The sequence below is a fragment of the Sorex araneus genome, chromosome 1, assembly GCF_027595985.1.
Source record: "Sorex araneus isolate mSorAra2 chromosome 1, mSorAra2.pri, whole genome shotgun sequence".
NCBI classification, from domain to species: domain Eukaryota; kingdom Metazoa; phylum Chordata; class Mammalia; order Eulipotyphla; family Soricidae; genus Sorex; species Sorex araneus.
In genome coordinates, this window is record NC_073302.1 from 288764413 (window position 1) to 288782472 (window position 18060).

At 41.1% G+C, this 18060-nt stretch overlaps 1 protein-coding gene across 2 annotated transcripts in view; it reads left to right on the forward strand.

Moving 5' to 3' along the window:
* Positions 1–18060, forward strand: part of LOC129401413 (heparan-sulfate 6-O-sulfotransferase 3-like) — a 407384-nt gene that overhangs the window by 119480 nt on the left and 269844 nt on the right. The window lies entirely within an intron of this gene.

An 18060-nucleotide genomic window follows, 5' to 3' on the forward strand; every position in this document is an offset into this window, starting at 1 on the left:
ATTATTGTGAGATGAAGTAAATGGAAAAGGAGGACTGTGGAGATCCATCAGAGGCACTACCCAGCATATTTGAGACAAGTTTGATCCTCCCTACATGCACCCCTTCCTCCCACGCAGGATTGCAGTGGCCCCAGGCTCTGAGGATTGTTGCATGTTTTTCCTATAAAAGAAGAAAGCACCAGAACATCTGTAGGCTGCCTGGAACATAGTAAGCTATGTTCTCCATAAATGTTAATTTAAAGCACTTAAAATAATAGACAAGTTCATCCATCTCAGATACCAGATTTCTTTCCATTTATAGATCAGCTTTTACTTGGTGAATTTTTTATTTTCCCCGCTGAGGTCTAAGGCATGATTTTGTACTTCTCTAGAGTGTTCCTGAGAGCATAGCAGTGCGTGAACATGAAGAGTGATTTAGTAAGAAGTGTCACACGGGGCCATTACAGTAATTGCTTCTTTGGTGCGGCGGCCACGGTGGTTTTCAGGATGGCCAGTGCCTGCCTCCACTTTCCTAATTATATCTCTCTTCTCTTAGATCTTTGCCATCCTCATCACTTTGGCTCCTTAGCTAGACTGTCGCTCTTTGTCTTTCCTATTCAGACTGTGACCCCTGCAGTCAGGGTTTTCTTTTTCTTTCTTTTTGGGTCACACCTGGCGATGCACAGGGGTTACTCCTGGCTCTGCACTCAGGAATTACTCCTGGCAGTGCTCAGGGGACCATATGGGATGCTGGGATTTGAACCCGGGTCGGCCGCGTGCAAGGCAAACGCCCTACCCGCTGTGCTGTCTCTCCAGCCCCTGCAGTCAGGGTTTTGATTGGCTTAGTTCCTGGCACTATAGTTCATGAGCAACAGCACATCTTCATGTCCTTGCCTGAACCACAGACCCCGCTGGTCCAGAATTGCTGGGGGTGAAGCACCTCAAGCCCACCCATCTGCCCACCCACCCACCTATTATCCATTCATCTTAACTACTACTTGGGAGATCACTGTATCACTGTCATCCCACTGTTCATTGATTTGCTTGAGCGGGAGCCAGTAATGTCTCCATTCATCCTCTCAAATGCTAGTGTAGCCTGATGATGTATTGTGGGCTCTTTCAGGGTCAGAGGAATGAGGACCCTGATTGTTACTGTTTTTGGCATATCGAGTATGCCACGCATAGCTGCCCAGGCTCTGCCATGTGGGCTGGATACTCTCAGTAACTTGCTGGGCTCTCTGAGAGGGATGGAGGTTTTTGAGGTGGCCTCTTATCGCCTTTATAGATGTTCCCAGTCAGGCATATATATGTTTCCCTCTATAATATGTTGCCTACTGTCTGAACCCCATCAAATATGGTGTGGTAATTATGAAAATGAGTTGGGAAAAATTCATAAGACATTCCCTACCCTACCTTTAACCTACCCTACTTGGGAGATACACCCCATCAAATCCATCCATCAATTCATTGTCCGTCCATCCATATCTGCACTAATAACTCTGACCCTCACTGTTTGATCCCTGTCAATCCTGATACCTGAAGATTAATGAAGTGGACCCAGCTTTGGGAAGTACCAACTAGAGTTCATGTAGCCAAGCCACTGAGTGAATCTCTGCATGTCTTATATTTCCTACCAACTACCACTGCCTGGATTCTGGAATAATGAAAGCTTAGCTTCAGCCACAATCGCTGGACAAATAAGTGTGGGCTCTCTTAACCTTGGTGAGGCATAGCTTCCAAATACTATTGGGCTAAAATTTTCTCTGAAATAGTCTTTTTCCCTTTGATTAGTGCTACAAACCCAAGAAACTCTGGGTATCCTTTATTACACCTAAACTATTATTTTCATGAATTAACCCTCCTCTTCTCTTTCCCTTATCCCTACTGTCTCTCCAAATGTTGCCCATGTCCTTGACTGTAACTGAAACTTGCCCGACCCCCAAGGGACATAATTTCTCTGGGAGTCTTCTCAGTGGTTAACTTTCAGTCCTCTTAAAGTCTTTGTTTCATGGGATTTAGGTGCCTTTCTTGTCTCGAAGTACCACTTTCTGGCCAGTGTTTTCTGTATCATCCTGGGAGTTAGTTGTATGAATCTTTTCTTTTGTGACCTGCAGATGTATCTACATCATCCCAGAGGACTGGTCCGTTGATAGCAAATGATTTGCATATGTTTAAACAGTTTATGATAGAGATGTTCTTTTTTTAAAATTGAAGCAAAATTTTTAGTCATGGCTGGCAGTGCTCACAGCTCTTGGCTTACTATTGGCCTTGTGGTTAAGGATCATTCCTGATGTTGCTCAGGGGATCATACGTGGTGCCCAGCAGCACAAAAGGTGAGCACTTTACTCACTGTATTATCTCTCTGGCCTCTTCTTTGTTCTTTTTCTTTTAATGGCTAAAGGTGCGTCTAGACACAAACAGCATGCTGATGAATTTACTTATTTTCATTAACATAGTGCTTTGGCAATATGAATTGCATTCTCCGTGTATATTGAGGAACAGTGAGAGTGAAGGTGAGATTTTGTATGTAGGGAATGAATTGTTTTAGTTAAAACACAGACAACTGCTGAGGACTTCTTGATAGGTACATATTTTCCCTGGGATCACGGTGATATTATTTTAAAAGGAATTATAAGCTCACTGGGTGAGAATTATTAGTAGACTATTAAGTAGCCAAGTGCCTACTCAGCATTAATTCAGTCTAATAACTGATTATTGGCTCTAAAGAAATGAGAGCCATTAAATATCTATTGATTTTCTTTTTGGTTCTGATTTCTGCATTGCTTCTATGTATATTATTTCATTTTTAATTTAAAAAACTAGACAATAACTTGTTCAAAGAAAAGGCTGAAGTCTTGCAGATTTTAATTTACTTTTAAAACATTAGACTGGAATGTAGCAGTAGGCCTACCAGGAAGCAGACTATTAAAAATCTTAGTCATTTTTGGTAGAGAAGAACCTATGAATAACTTTTAGTTGGTGTCGGAGTCAAAGAACTTGCAGAGCCTGGTTTTATGTGATTCTTTAAATAGTTTTCTAGCATGATACAAGAGAATAAGATTAAAATTAGACTTTCTCAGAGTAGCCAACAATCTCGGGTAGGTAACTGACTTTCAGACCCTTTATAAAAATGGAAAAATATTGTATAGACTGATAATGAATGCCTTCTGTGCATTTCAAGCCTACAAACAATACCCCCTCATGAATTTTGGACCATTTATTTCTTATCTTTGAATCCTACTGAAAACGTATCTGTTAAACTGGAGTGAGAGCTGAGATTTGCAGAGATATTCCAGTTCTGTTCTCTGATATCTCTAATACTTGGATATAGAACTAGCAAGTGGACTTAGCCATTCACATAGTAGAGAAAATTGATTCTGTAATGGTTGCCTATTCCTTGACAATCAAATCCGGTCCTGCCTGTACTGGTTTTTAAGGTCCAAATGATCCCACCCCTATTATATTCTAAAATTCATCTACTACATTTTTCTCCCCCCGCACCTCAGCAAACTTTATTAATTGCTTGTAGATTCTAGAGCTCTCGACCTTATAATGGAACAGAGGATGCAAATGACGTCTCTCTGCTGGGCTGAAGCTAAGACCCTCTCACAAAGAGCAAAGCCATTCTTCCTTACATGAATTAACTCTCACTGAAAGCTGTTAAAAATCTGTATACAAATCATAAGCAATCAAACTAAACTAAATTTCTAATGTCTTCACTAAAGACACGCCCTTTCCCAGTTGATCGAGTCAACAAAACTTCTTTTCTCCTTCTAGTGCTCCTAACGTCTTTTGTGTGCTTGAAAATTTTTTTTCTGTGCCCTTTCCCCCCTAGAAATGCTGAAAAACATGCCTGTTGGTGGTGACTGATGGGTATACAACTTCTCATCGAGTTTTGCACTGTGCATCCTATCCTGTGACAGAGACGATCCTTGGAGTCAATTTTCTTTGAATTTTTTAAATTTTAGGCAGTGTGATTTTACAGCACTGTTAATAGTAGTGTTGCATGCATAACACAGTCAAACAACGAACCCTCCACCAGAGCGTCAGCTTTCCTGCACAGTTGTTCCTGCGTTCACCCCACTTCTACCCCTTTTATTCCCCTGCCAACACATCTGCAATGATTCCTTCTGAGCATCAGTTCTCCGTTTCTGTTTCCTTTGCATTCCTGCCTTCACGACTGTGGTGACCCAGACCATTTGTTTAAGGGGCCGGGCATTCTTCTGCCTTGGGACTTAACACTGACCACTCTGCCTGGAAAACTCCTTCCCTAGATGTTCACGAGGCCAATTCCTTATTGCTCCCATACGTCAATATTCGGATATCTCATTCCCAGGGGGGCCTCCTTTGACTCCTTCCCTAAACTTACAACTTGTTGCATTTCCCTCTCCTCAAACGTTGCCATTATGCTTTCCGGCTTTATTTTTTCTTTTGCTGTATAACTATGATACTTGCCTATTTATTATAATTCTTGCCATTGTATATCTTCCCAAGCTACGGGAGACAAAAATAGAAGACTGAACAGTATTCTTTTGCTTGCCTATATATTTCAGGGTCTAGAGCATTGCCTGGCTGTCATTTTGGAATGTGTGACTCCAGAACGAGGTTTCCTGCATGTTTGAGATACCCCTCATTTGGAATCTCTGCAGGGATTATTTTGATTCCTGTTACACTTGAATTTTCCTTGGACTGTATCTTTCGTTTCCCCCACAGTCTGATCCCACCATCCCTTTTTATTTGTCTGCGTTCTTGTGCTCCCTGTGGACCTGTCAGGACAAATCCCAGGCCAGCAAACTTATGGCTGTGAGTTCATGGCAGGTGGCCATGGTACTCTGCTTGGTTATCTCTGAGATTAGAGACAAGGCTGATAAATGACAGTCTGCCAAGCATCTATTACCACATCCCAGCTGTGCATGGGCTGGGTGTATGTCCCTCCGATGGCTGTGTGCAGATGCACCTGTTTCACTCTGAGCTCTGGCATGTCTCAGAATTCCTGATAATGGTGGCTAAATAGATGAAGCTCTTTGGGACACGATGTAAGAGCAGAATTCCTTGCCTAAAAGGAAGCTTGGGCTGCAAAATGGTGTAATCAGAAATTCAGATGAGAACAGATCTATTTCCAATTAGTTTCCACTTTAAATTTCTAAATCCCTTGCAGGGAGAAAGCTCTCCTCGATGAGATTGGAGGGGAGAATGATATCTCGCACCCCAGCTTTCTGTGACGAATATTTGTCTTTCCTGCTGAAATCCAGGAGGCATTTCACAAAATAGGAACATGCTGAAATGGATGTAGAAACTTAAAATCTATCCTTTGACGGGAGAGTTGTGTTTGGATGCCATTACATGAATAATTCTTTGGTGATTTTTAATTTCTGTTGCTCAGACTCCCTACCAGTGCTCTTAGTATCTGGGCTTCATGAAGGAAATCATTTGCTGGTATTAATGCTATTTTTAGAATATAAGCTTCGTAGGGATGCAATGCTGAATAATGGGCTGAAGACAATCTATATCATGTGACTTTATGGCATTCAGCAGCACCATTTGGAAATCATATGCATGCCTTTTCATGCTATTGATAAGTGTGGATGTTTGGTATTTATTTGACTGTTGGTGCAGCATGGTTTCATTTCAGATTTTAGTTATCAAATCAATTTCCCTCTATATACTTTTTTAGCTTGTTCCTGTATCAAACACACAGAAATTGTGTGTGTATATGTCAGAGGATGTACATATAAGTGTGTATAGATAAAACACATTCTGTCAAGTGCTCTCGTGATGGTATCAGAGGAATTCTGACATTAGGAATTTGCATATGTGAAATAAAATGAAGCAGTTAAAATTTAAATTGTGATGATGTTAAGAAGGCAGGCCCTTTCCGTATAGACTTGTTTTAGAATAAGAATTCTGAGATTAATACTTACATTTTGCTGAATACTGTGATACACTGCATGACTATAAAAGATTATTTCATCCCCTAAATCCTCTTTTTAATGCCTTTTAAAAAAAACGGGTTGATCTGACACCAATGAAACTTGATATAATTAATCATACCAGACAGCTGCATTGTAATGTCTTGATGCCCCCATGAAACGATCAGATGGGGTGAAGGGGAAATGCAGCCTCTCATCCCCCACTTCTCACATCCATTCGAAATTCCCAATCCAAAGTTGTAATGCGGCTACCTACTATTCTCCTCCACAATCCACTTTCTCTTTAAGTAACTGCACTGATTTAATCAACGCTCTCGAGCCCTATCCCCTATAGGCTGATGGTCTCCAACCATCAACAGTGCTATTCCACCGCTCAGTGATATTCTGTGGCATGTCCTCCACCCCAGCTGCTGTTGAACCTTGCTCGTCACCCTGTGATAATTCAAGCTTGGGCTCTTGTGCTGTGCGTCAGCCTGAAGGTAGTGCACTGGAACACCCATTCCCATCTACCCCTACCATCCTTCTGTGATTCCCCTAGGCGAGCTGAGGACACTAATTCTTGTTAGATTCTTTCCATCATCTCCACGAGCTCCCCCGCCACCCCCCCCTGCCCCAGTGGTCTTTGGGAATTTCTAACTTCCAGCATTTTTGAAATACATTTTAAAGGTGGAGTAGTCAAGTTCTCCCATGGCTTTTCTTTTTTTGGGGGGGTTGGTTGTTTTGGGGCCACATCTGGCTGTGCTCAGGGCTCACTTCTGGCCCTGCCCTCAGGGATCACTTGTGTGTTGCTCAGTGAACCATATGGGATGCTGGGAATTGAACCCAAGTGGGCTGAGTGCAAGGCAAGCTCCCTCTCGCTACATAAGGTTTGGTCCATAAAAGCTATCTTATTTCACTAAAAACAATCTAGTGTGGGTGGAGATGTGGGGAAAAGTGAAATCCCTTTTGACGATTGGCTGGCTTCGCCTTTATGGAGACATCTTAAAGAAATAAGAATAGAGCATCCGTATGACCCTGTGATTCCACTTCTTGGTATCTTAGTCCCACCCTCAACACAACAAAAGTAATTTAAGAAGATCTATCTGTACCTTTGTTTATTACTTCTCCTAGTGTAATAGCCAGGGTAGGAAAACAACCCATATGTACAATGATAGATGAATGGGCAAAGAAGCGCGCGCGCACACACACAGACACACGAAAAAATCTTGCTGTTTTCTGTAACTTGGATGTTGTATGAAATGTTAGAGGGAAAAGGACAGATACACCTTTCTGTAGTATGTAGAGAAACAAACAAGGGAACAGACAGTGTGGGACAGTGACAAACCCTTGGCTATGGATGGCAAAGCTGAATTTACAAAGTAGTGAGTGCAGCAGTAAGGGGGACAGAGAGTTGGACAGAGGTGACAAAGGGACAGTGGTCTGGGAGCTTAGAACTGTGGTGTTGCTCACCAAAGTACAGTGACACAGTATAGGGACTTTGTACACCAGTACCAAACACTTGAACACTATTTTAAGCATCTTACCTAAACTATAAATATATGTATATATGTGTGTCTGCATATGTGCACACACATATGGAAAGAGAAGGATAAAAATGTAGACCTCCAATTCTGTGCCCTTTTTATAAGATAGAAAAAAATGAAATAAACCAGTCTCTATACATCCTTCTAATTTCATGTCTCAGAGATGGCTGTCTGTATATTGCCTACACTCTTATATTAAAGTATTACATGTGATCATAAAGATAAAGAGCTAGAATCATATTTTTAAACAAGGAGAATATTTAAATAAATCTGGCTACATTAATATATTACACTGTTACGTGATCATTCTAAGAGAGTGATATTAAGACATAAAAGTGGATTTTGTAAGATTCATATTAGTTAAAAATGCACCTATTTGGTAAATCACGCGAAAAAGAATAGAAGACACACACCGCATCACTGCTATAATTTCACCTGCTGCTTAGTTTTGAATATTTCATTAATATGTAGTACTTTTATCATTCTAAAAAAATAAAATATTAAAGCACCCTCCTGCACATATTATTTCTTCTCTCTCTCTCTGGTACTCAGTTTGGCCAATATATTGGTCTTCAACTTGTATTTTTCAGCTAATATATTACAGGTATTGTGTATAAAAATGTTTCTTTCTTTTATTTGGGGGTGAGGGTTTGGGCCACAGCTGGTAGCACTCAGAGCTTATTCTTGGCTCTGTCCTCAGTAGGCCCTCCTGAGATGTGGTGCTGGAGACGGAACCACGATTGACTGCTAAAAGTGAGACGTTTTAGGCCTCCAAGGGGTCTGCGATGTGTCCGTGTCATTCCTGAGGGCGTCATTTTGCTATTAGTGGACTTCTAGATGATGTCTAAAGTTTTGCTCTTCCTAGCAAGGCTGTACTGATTATCTGTGTCTCCAGCTGTTCACCCCTTTAAGCATTATTTCTGCAGGATGCATAATCAGAAATGGGATTGCTAGAAAAAATACATTGAACATTATTTCTTTGAATAGGGGCTTCCCCCAGCACAGCTTGTGATGCCCAGAGGCCACCTGTGGTGATGCTTGGCTAGCTGGCCGGGGCTGGACCAGTGGTGCCCGGGGGAACGTCCGTCACACGGTGCCGGAGCTGGGACTCAGGGCGCTGCTCAGGCTAAACAACATCTGTTCAGCTCGTTGAGTGATCTCCCTGGCCCCACATATTTGACATTTTATTTTCCTGCATAATTTCCTCAAGTTCACTGGCTTCTTTGAAGACGCAGTAGCTTCCAGGATTCTAGTATAAAATCTTCTCTCTCCTTTCGATGACTTGGCTGTTCACTTTAAAGCCTAAGGATTAACAACTCCTATTTGAGGTTTTTAGTTTGGGGCATCAGGTGGGGTTCCAGTTTGCATTTGATGTTTTCCTGGAGGAAGGGCATTCTCTAATCCTAACTGGTGGCAGTCCTTTTATTTGCTAGTCCATAAATAATGCATTGGATATCCTCGACTCAAAGGTCTTGAGGTGAGCTGAGAGTATTTTTGTTCTTTGTTTACTCCATATTTTTTTGGGGGGGACAGTTAAGATCACAGATAAAGAGATAAGAGGTTTTCTGCGTAGATCTTGGAAATATAGAACATACTGCAAAATTTGCAGAAGTCTGTGTTTTTGAGAGTGAAGTCACTGTTTTAAAAATTACAGCTTCACCAAGCCCATTATTAACCTCATGAATTCATGCACTCTTCAAATGATATAAAAACCACTTTGGAATTCTGAACTTGACTGGAGATCCAATGCTACTGTAGACTTTTAAACTAACTGTGACTGTACTGTAACCTCTGAACTGCAAGTATATTTTGTGTACAAATTTGACAATAGCAATAAAGATACAATGTTGGTGTTAATTAATTTGGCACCTAGATGAAAAGACAGATTCTCTCTTTTTCTCTCTTTCTCTCTCTCTCTCTGTCTCTGTGCATGCACATGCATGCATCTGTGTATGTACACAAATGATGTCACTGAGAAAATGAGGCATTTAGTAAGCAATTTGCAGAAACCCTAGGTTGCCAATGGGAGGGCTTACATTACTACTAATTTTCTGACTCTAGATCAGTGTTCTTGACACCGGATTTTGTAGGGAAGCAATTGAATAAATACTATAGAAGAAAATATTTTATTTTATTAAGAAGGGCTTGATCATGCTTAATCATCCAAAAACCCATGGAACCTTAAGCAATTGGGCAGGAAAATTAAAACAATAAATGTAGGTTTCCAGAGACCCCATTCCTTGTAGAAATAATTGTTTAAATAGTTGTATAACTAGAGACACTGACACTCAGTGACTCGGTGTAGCATTGCTACTAGTAACAAAAGTTTATAAACAATCTAGATGTCTACCAGTAACAAAATGGTTCAGTAGGGTGTGACATGCACATAAAATAGATCCATCGTAACCTTGAAAAGAATAATTTTTATGGGAAATGCCTTTGATATATTAAATGAAAAATGCAAGTTGAAGTAAAACAGAGTGTTGGAGAGAAATAATATGTGCAAGAGAGTGCTTTAATATTTTATCAGTTTAGAATTATAAAAGTAATATGTATTTATGAAATATTGAAAACTGAAGCAGCAGATGAAATTATAGCAGCGGTTCGGTATGTGCCATCTATTCTTTTAAAAAATGATTTACCAAATAGGTGCATTTTAAACCCAAATCGAATCTCATGACACACATTAATCTGAAACTTGCTCTTACGCCTTACTGCAGCCCTCTTTTAATAATCACATAACTGGGCAGATGCAGTTAGGATTAGTGGGCCCCGTAAGAGCAGGAATCCTATGGGGAAGAATTTGTAGCCAATAAGTAATATTTGCCGAGAGCAAAGTCTGAGCATCCTTTGCTTCCTCCCCTTGTGGCACTGCTCCCTCCGTGACAGTCACCTGGGCTTCTCAGGCCATTCACCACCCAGGCTGTGATTCCTGCCAACACTCCATCTTGACTTGCCCCGGAAATGGTTTGTGCTGTTGTGGTTTGTAGCTCTGCCCACACACAAAATGGCTTGTTGTTCCGCCCACACTTTCCCCAGTGGCAGCAATCACGACCACCTTCTAGATCTTGGTTACCACGTTGAGAGCTTTATTTTATTTTATTTTATTTTATTTTATTTTATTTTATTTTTATTCAGTCACCATGAGCAACACTTGCAAAACTTTCATGTTTGAGTTTCAGTCATACAATTATTGAACACCCATCCCTCCACCAGTGCACATTTTCCACCACCAATGTCCCCAGTATCCCCAACCCCGACCCCACCCCTCCCCCTGTCTCTATGGCAGGCAGTTTCCCCCATACTTTCTACTTTTGGACATTACAGTTTGCAATACAGAAACTGAGAGGCTAACGTGTTTGCTCCTTTATCTACTTTCGGCACACATCTCCTATCCCAAATGACCCCTCCAACCATCATTGACTTAGTGATCCCTTCTCTGTCCCAGCTGCCTTCTCCCTCAGCTCATAAGGCAGGCTTCCAACCGTGGAGCAGTATTCCTGGCTCTTGTCTTGTCCTTGGGTATTAGTCTCATTTTATTTTATATTCCACAAATGAGTGCAGTCATTCTATGTCTTTCCCTCTCTTTCTGACTCATTTAACTTAGCATGATGCTCTCTTTCACCATCCACTTCTAAGCAAATTTCATGACTTTATCTTTCCTAACAGTTGCATAGTGTTCCATTGTGTAGATGTACCAAGGTTTCTTTAACCAGTCGTCTATACTTGGGCACTTGGGTTGTTTCCAGATTCTGGCATATGAACATACAGGTGCAGATGTCATTTCTACTGTGCTTTTTTGCACCCTCGGGATATATTCCCAGAAGTCACAGAGAGAGCTTTTGTAATCCCCTGGTGTAGAGCAGCCGAGCATAGCTCTTGCCACACTGATGACATCATCCCTTTGCCTTTCTTGATTTCACTGTGTTTGAAACTATTGGGTCAGTCTAGTTATTTGTGTCTTTACCCTGTGCTTCCCCCTAGCTGGTGATTCCTCCTTGAGAACATCTTGTTTTTCTTTGCCACTGTTGTTGGACCCAGAGGATGCTGGAACAGTTTCGGTTGAATGAATGAATGAATGAATGAAGCATGTGATGGGAAGGAGCTTGGCTGGTATCAGTCTTTTCAGCACACACTGGCATATGCTGTTTTTTTTCTTTTTAAAAAATGAGTATGATCTGTCCAAACCCTTGCAAAGACAGTGTTTTAGCAAAAGTTTCAAAAACAGTTTCTGTCAGGAAGTGAATGATCGGGGCTGGAGCAATAGCACAGCGGGTAGGGCGTTTGCCTTGCACGTGGCCGACCCGGGTTCGATTCCCAGCATCCCATATGGTCCCCTGAGCACCGCCAGGGGTAATTCCTGAGTGCAGAGCCCGGAGTAACCCCTGTGCATTGCCAGGTGTGACCCCCCAAAAAAAAAAAAGAAAAAAAAAGGAAGTGAATGATCAAGTGAAACTGCTTAGCTCTCAAGTAATTCACATGTTGTGAAAACTCCAAGTATTAAATATTTTTTGGCCAAACATGTGGTGACCAGGAGACAGAAGGATTTTTCCTTCTTATTGTCTTCCAGGAACTATAGTTTACCCTTAAAGAGCATGGAATCACAATCGGCTCTACCATTTTAAAAAACATTATCTAAGTTTCATGTATTCATAATATAAATGAATATCTGTATATAAAAAAAGAGTAACTACTTTTTTAGTTTTAGAAAGCAAATTCTAGCAGTGGAAATCTTTCCCCCCCCCCATGTGTTTTGAGGTAATGTGATTTACAATAGTTCCCATATTATAGTTTTTTACTTGTTATGCTACTTAATCACCGTCCCCTCCCCCTCCCCCGCCCTCCCTCCCCCCCAATGCCTCTGGGGTCAGTAACTCACCACCACTGTCCCTTGTCCCTTCCTCTTCATTTCACCTTTAAGATAGGGAAGGATTGGTGTTGCAGTGATAGTAGGTTTGATAGGTGCTTGCATGTGACCCACCCTTGGTTTATCCCCTGCACTCATCTGATCCCCTGAGCCCACCAGGAGTGATCCCTGAGCACAGAGCCCGGAGTGAGCATCACCGTTGTGGTCCACCCCTACCCACTACACCCTCTTCCCAACAGCTACACCCCCCCTAAAAAAAAAGGGGGGAAGAATGGAATCTTTTTCACTCACGGTGGAAAGGAAAATTATGTGAAGGACATGCATGATTGGCTATTCAGAGTCCTGGAGACATTTTAGGAAAAAATAGAGTGATCTGCTTGACATCAGCTTAGATTCCAGGAAATGGTATTACCAGTCCACAGCTGGGGGAGGTTACTGTCACCTCCTTGCAGGCACACACCCAGCTGCAGAGGAAACAGGCTGTACTTATGCTTCTTCCTGCCTCATCTTTGTCCACGCTTTCACCTGCTTGTGTAATCGACTCCTCTGCAGTAGTGTGTTATACTTAGACACAGTCTTTTTATGTATGTCAGTCCTACTTGTGCCATTTTTGACATGTCTTGAGGTTCTGAAATTATTTAGGAATCTTCAGTTTGCATACTTATGGCTTGAGTAGAGCTCAAAGAAAACGAGTCTTCCTAAAATAAGTACCAAGAGATTGTTTCCATGGCTTGGAGGCTTGTCTCTCATTCTGGGTAACTCAGGGAAGGGACCACCAAGTAAAATGTGGTTGGAGGTCATGTGGGGGAAGGGTGAGGCGGGCGGAATACAGACTAGAGACTGAACACAATGGCCACTCAATACCTCTATTGCAAACCACAACACCTAATCAGAGAGAGAGAACAAAAGGGAATTCCCTGCCATAGTGGCAGGGTGGGGTGGGGGGAGACGGGACTGGGGAGGGGGGGAGGGATGTTGGGTTTACGGGTGGTGGAGAATGGGCACTGGTGAAGGGATGGGTTATTGAACTTTGTATGGGGGAAGCATGAGCACAAAGATGTATGGATCTGTAACTGTACCCTCACGATGACTCTCTAATTAAAAATAAACTATTAATAAAAAAAAAGAAAAGAAAATGAGTCTTCCTAGATAGATTTGTTTCTTTTATGATACCAATATCATTGCTTATTAATAGTATTATTGTGGTTCCGTTTATGGACTTTGGTTATTATACTATATATATGTTATTATTGGGGAGGGGTAATATGTTCTTCTGGCCTCTTTATCACTCATCTTCAGTCCTCATACAGTCCTGCCTGGCCTCCACCCTCCACTCTGCCTTACTCCACCCCGTGGAGCTGGGTCACCTGCGTCCCTGCTCAGTGCTAGCGCCATGAATACAAGTCTCAGCCAGATCCTTCCTGTTTACAGAAAGACATGCACAACAGGTTGGTTGAATTTCAATTTGGGACTTTGCAAGACTGAATTAGCTGCTTGGCGTTTTTAGAGAACAGTCACGTATCCTTTAAATGTCTTTTCGGTTGTGAGAATGTCAAAATCCCTTAAATGTATTGTGTTCAGTTATTTTATTAGGTACTTTTCTTCCTCCCAAAGTCCTTTTCTTTTAACTCTGGAAAAAGGAAAGATTATAAAGATGAGGCTCTTTCCTATAGAAGTCAGACACCCTAGGTGACTCAATATGACTGCCTTTATATTGTATTTCTGGGAACCTTAAAGTTTTACATGCGGGTTGCGGGGAACTCACCTAAATGTCTCTGCATTGCCATGATATACTGCTGCTTTTCTTTTACTTACCATCTTTATGTCAAGAAAACACAAAACCTTTATAGATGTTAACTCTCACGAACCTCAGAGAATGAGATAAATGGCAGCTAGAAGCATCCTTTTAGGGCAGCTAGATAATTTTCTTTGCATCACAGAATATACCAGAAGAATGAAAGTTCTGTTAATTTCATAACTTCTCAAACTGAGTATTCTCCAATTGGGGGCGATTCTGTGAGTTTCGCTATATCCCTCTAACTTAGAAAGTTACATCAAAAGGATTTTTTTTTTATCTGACCGGTCAATTGCTGCTAGGCTTATTATGAGGGAAATATCTTTAGGGTAAAAATGAAGAGAAAGCCTTTTGTAGAATTTTGAAATGCTATAAAGGAGGAATTAATTGAAATACGGGCATCACTTTTAATGCCTGGAGTGTTAGAGCTGCAGAGATAAGAAAAAATGAAGTCATTATGTATGCCAAGCATGTAGTAGGTACTCAATTCACACTCCATTGTTTTTGAAAATGCCTATGAAAGTCTATTTCCACTGTGGATTATTTGCCAATGGCTTAAATGTTGAAGGCATATTTAACTTATTTTCTTCCCAGTAATTGTCAGAGTATAAAGAATAACAGTACATGTCAATCTCATTCAATAACATTGTCTTCCTACAAAATTTGAGAAAATTAGCAAAAGAGTCTCCGAATCTGATGATGGATCTAGTCCACACGTGTTCAGATTATCTAAGAGAGAACCCGGCTATCTGCAGTACAGACTTTGCGTATGGGAAGCCTGGGTTGAATTGAAAATACTCTATGGACCCTGAGCATTGCCAAGAGTGACCCCAAGTACCCCGAGTACCTCCTGAGCCCTGCCAGCTGTGTCCACCCCCACACCAGGACAAATACTGAAATCCAGATAACAAACCAACCAAAACTCCCATTGAATAACAAATAAAAAGCAATACAATTATTTAAGTAGAGTCAATGATATGTTTTCAGAGTAAAGCCACTATATTTAGGTTGGAAAACGGGCCCCCAGATACTTAGACACCTTCTGGAGTTGGAGTTATTTCGTTCCCTTGGTTGTTTAACACCCTGTTGGGGCCATGGGGGATGAAAGTTGGGAGGTGGGAGGAAGAGGTAGGGGTGCAGCGCCCAGAATTGCAGCTGTAATACAGGTTTGCTGCTTTAGCGGGGAGCATTTCTATTACCGAACATGGCAGCCTCACATGTTCAAATAATAGTATTTCATTTTTCATTGCTCTATATAGTAACTGACTAGATTAACTATTGAAAATATATTTTCTCTCTCCAGAATTTGAAGAGAGAAGAAAATTTCACCAGCTAAATTTATTAACTTGCACTCCTAAAGCAGATGGTATGATAGGGAAATATTGATTTTTCTATACTGACAGAGAAGCTGATAACTTATTTTTGGATTGACTTAATGTATAAACTGTGAGTTAGGTCAAGAGATTTTTATGCTATTCTGTACTGGCTTATCTTGGACTTTACAAATCCAAATATTGACTTTTCAAAGGAATAAAACCCCATGAATTTAACCCTTTGGGGCTTTCAAAACAGTCACTTTTTCCTTAAAAACGGGTTCCGCTTTCCTGTGCACTTGTCATCTATTTCTCATTGTGTGGCCATCAGAGTGCAGGAGTCAGTACCTCAGTTGTGTCCACACAATTTTTTTTCTTGGTCCCTATTTACCTTTACTGTTTCTCTTCTCTGACTTTGCTGGCACCCCATTCTAAATCACTGGCGTCATCCAGACTAAAGGGTTCTACCTTTGATCTGAGAATTGAAGGGATGACCAGGATAAGTGAATTTTATTTGTTTGTTAGTTTTGGGGCCACACCTGGTGATGCTCAGGACTTACTCCTGGCTCTGCACTCAGGAATCACTCCTGGTGGGGCTCAGGGGACCATCTGGGGTGCTAGGGATTGAACCTGGGTCAGCCTTGTGCAAGGCAAGTGCACAAGATGCACTTTCATTCTGGCCCTTAGGATAAGTGAATTAATTACCCCAATTCTACTTTATAATTTGGCACAGGTGAGTTTGACATTAGTGAGTAGTGAAACTCGAAGTCTCTCTACAAAGGCAAAGAAACTTGAGAAGATGTTTGAACCCACTGTTTTATTTAACTGGAGCATGTTAGTGTTGGTTAGGTCCAGAGTCATTTTCAGCGAGATACAAAATGCTTTTGACTTTGCAAATAGGTCCTGATTGCTAAATTTGGATGGGTGAATATATATATGTATATATATACACACGTGTGTTTATGAATATGTATATAAATGTATATTTATATGTATAGATACACATAATACATATGATAAATGGTATATCATCCATTACATATTTATATAGATACATGATTTGGGATCATGCCTAGAGGTACTGATGGCTTATTTTGGGCTCTGGCTCTAAGTTCATCCATAATTCCTGGTGGTGTTTGGGGACCATATGCGGTGCCAGGGATTAAACTGGGGTGTGCTGCATGCCAGGGAAACACCTTAGCCTCCTCCAGCCCGAGTTTGGATATTTTGATCCTAAAACACTGCTCAGAGGACACATCCCAGACCATTCTGCCTTTGTCACAATTCACATCTGCCTCAATTAGTAGATTTGTTTTATTCTCTTTTGAAAAAATTCTAAAATTTTCTCTATCTTAGAAGAATGTGGAGACAAATGAAACAGCATCCTCAGGTCCTCAGTTTAAGGAAAAAACAAGAGCAACAAAACCCTCACAAATATTGTTGCACATTCCTGAATGCCTTCCCAAGTCTTTTGGCCTTTGTCCCAGATCCAGTCACTAACTTGAACTTGTTGTGCTCATTTGCATATTTTTATTACATATACATGCATGTATAAACAAAAATGAAATTATTGTCTTGCCTATTTGTATAAAAGGCATCATAATGCCTGTTATGTATGCTCTCCCAATCTGCTTCCAGCTTAATGGTGTATCATAGAGATTGATCACTGAATAAATGCAAAAAATCTTTTCTTTTACTTAAAAACGCTTATTTTTTATTGCATTATTATGTGTACATAAATTTTACCAGATTTTATTTCCCTTCCCCCCTTTTAAAAAAATTTGGGTCACTCCTGGCGATGCACAGGGGTTACTCCTGGCTCATGCACTCAGGAAGTACTCCTAGTGGTGCCTGGGGACCATATGGGATGCTGGGAATCAAACCCAGATTGGATGCGTGCAAGGCAAACACCCTCCCTGTTGTGCTGTCACTGCAGCCTTCCCTCTCCCCTTGTTGATGATCATTTCCCCAGTAGACTGGTTGCAGTAACATTTCTATATGCACATGAATGTCATCATTCTTTAGCTCATTGACCTTAGAGTGGTTGGATTAAGGGCCATCCATGTCATTAATTTTATTGGATAGTATCCCATTCCTCCCCAATTTAAATTTGTGTCAGCATCGTATTCAATTTTGGTGCACCATATCCTCACCAGCAGTAGTGTTCCTAGTATAGAGTTTTAGTTGTCAGTCTGGTGCTGGTCACATAGTACCTCACTGGCTTTCAATCCACTCTCCCTTGGTAACTAATGAATAGGATTATGCATCTTTTCATATGATTTCTGGTTGCTTGCTTTTTCTTTAGTACCCTGTTTTTCAAGAGCCTTTGCCTTTTGGGTTGTTAGTCTGAGTTTATGTTGCTGTATCAAATATAATACAGACTTCTAGGCAAGAAGCACTTTTTCCTCTCAGAGTTTGGCAGGTGGAAGCCCAGGATCAGGGAGCCAGAATGGTTGAGTGATGACTCAGACTCGCTTCCAGGTGACAGATGAGCAGCATTTCATTCTGATATCTTTTGGGAGAGCAAGAATGAGAGAGATTTCCAGGGTCTCTTTCAAGAGGGCACAGATTCCATTTGAGAAGACTCCATCTTCATCATATAGTACCACTTCAGCCCCCAAGGCTCCAATTATTATTATTTTTTAATTATAAA